The sequence below is a fragment of the Triplophysa rosa genome, linkage group LG5 (assembly GCF_024868665.1).
Source record: "Triplophysa rosa linkage group LG5, Trosa_1v2, whole genome shotgun sequence".
Classification (NCBI taxonomy): domain Eukaryota; kingdom Metazoa; phylum Chordata; class Actinopteri; order Cypriniformes; family Nemacheilidae; genus Triplophysa; species Triplophysa rosa.
This window is the reverse complement of record NC_079894.1, coordinates 2,108,169-2,110,230: the sequence shown is the minus strand read 5'-3', so window position 1 is coordinate 2,110,230 and position 2,062 is coordinate 2,108,169. Positions and strand designations below refer to the sequence as shown.

The following is a 2,062-nucleotide window of genomic DNA, read 5'->3' as shown; positions in this document are numbered from 1 at the left end:
AGGGCAATTTACTTATGAATCAAAGCCAGATGGAAAGCCTAATTAAAGTAATGTCTTTGACTTTTTAATTATGCAGATTAGCATTTTCATTTTTCATATATGGTCCATAAAAATGGTCCTCCACAGAGAGACGAATCTCCTGAGGATGTCTTAATTTGTAAAACATTATAAGGGTGTTTCTGCTACTACGGGCACTTTTGACTGTCCAAAATAAAAAAATCAACCTCCTGTGAATTTTAATTTTACAGTAATCATCAGAGTCTGAAATACATATTATAAGGTCAACTAAATTGCGAAGAGTCATTTAGATTTAATCTGGAACATGTTTATTTTTTATATTTGTAATTTAATATACAGGAAACCTTGAAAATGTGCTGCGGAAATGACATTTTTTGTAATATTGCAGCTAATCGGCAGCTAGCAAGGTCTACTACATTAGAATGTGCTCATGTGGTAATTTCTGTTTCTATAGAAACTAGACTTGTTTGTCTTTGATAAAACTTTTTTCATTGTTGCGATAAGGATTCAAAAGTGTGGGACAGGCACATTTACTTCATAAAATTATAAAAATGATCAGTAAAATATACAAAGTCATTTACGATGCTGTAAATTAATATGTATATTAAACAATTCCATTGTATCAAATTGTAATTCAATTATTAGTAATTATTTTACGTATCTTAATATTGTGACCGGAGTTGTGGGACATGAACAAAAACGGTGTTTGGACCTATAAATGCTATATAATTTTATATTAAATCACATTAATCTTTTTTTTTTTAAATTTCATATATTTATAAAGCGTCAAATGACAAATTTTAACGTAAATCTAAAAATTCACTACTGGGACTTAAAAGTGCCCACAGTTGCAGAAAGTACATTGTGCACGTATACAATTTAAAATGTGCCTACACGACAATAGAAGCTGTGTTATTACTGTGATGGTGTGAAACTTTAGAAATATATTCTGCAGTTCCCTAATTATGTGTCTGCCTTTGGTCCCTGAGGGCCACCGTAGAGGTCTGGATCAGTAATGATGCTGTGAGAGAGCGCCGGAGCATCTGTGCTCCTCATCTCGGGAATGAATGTGTTTTTACTCGAGATTGCGCTCAGCTTCACTTCCACACTAAACTCAATGTCGATGGAGTCACTGTCTGTTCATTTCTCTGATTCAATAAATCTCCACAAGATCTGCACAAACAGAGCTGCTGTGTTCAAACCTCACGACATTTTCTAGAAAAATAGATTAACCAAACAGTAAAACATACCGTTATATCACCCTCGTTGTTGTTCTGAGGGCGAGATAAATGTCAGATAGTCATTTAATGTATGCTTTGTTGATGTATTTCTTTAAAAAAGGCTGTCAGGTTGTGAGTCTTTGTCAAGTGACATGTCACACACACTGAGCTCAGATTTGTCAAGTCTGCCATCAAAAGTCAGTATTATTGAAGATCTTAATAAGAACTCCAATTTACCCAAATCTAGATTATTACTTATTCTACATTCATTTACACCTCCAGACTTTTTATTTCTCAATTTTAGGAGAAACGTTTGAGACTAAGTTGATACAACAAATGTTCTGAAAATAAACAGCGTTGAGACATTCACTGAATGTGGAGCTGAGCTTTATAAAGTGGTTTTAGCAGCTTCTGTAATGATGTATCTTTCCATCCTAGCGTTTCTCGTAACAGCACAGCCTCCGGGTCTGGATTACTCTAAAACCGGGCTCAGCAAACCCATCGACTGTTAATACCTGTCGCTCCATGAGACCTCGCAGGCATGGAGAGTCTGGAGCCATAGAGACTCGCTGAAGATGGATTCTGACATCACAGCCGCCGGTGGAAGTCTTGAAGATGCCTGAAGTCTAAGCACAGCAATAAAAGAAGTGCTGGGTGACTCAATCGTGACCTTGTTATTGTGCGCAGGAGATGAGAAACAAGCTGCAATGTGTCTGTGACCTATATTTACCGCTCGGATGCTTTCTGTTCCTTCACAGAGGAAGAGAGAGAGAGAGAGAGAGAGAGAGAGAGAGAGAGAGAGAGAGAGACAGAGAGAGAGAGAG

General features: G+C 36.7%; 1 long non-coding RNA gene across 1 annotated transcript in view; it reads right to left on the bottom strand.

The window, feature by feature from the left end:
• Window positions 1-1,850: 1,850 nt before the first annotated feature.
• LOC130553888 (uncharacterized) overlaps window positions 1,851-2,062 on the bottom strand; it is a 20,064-nt gene continuing 19,852 nt past the window's right edge. Inside the window, exon 5 of the long non-coding RNA XR_008962921.1 lies at window positions 1,851-1,988. This is a non-coding gene — a long non-coding RNA (uncharacterized LOC130553888). The remainder of the gene's footprint in view (window positions 1,989-2,062) is intronic.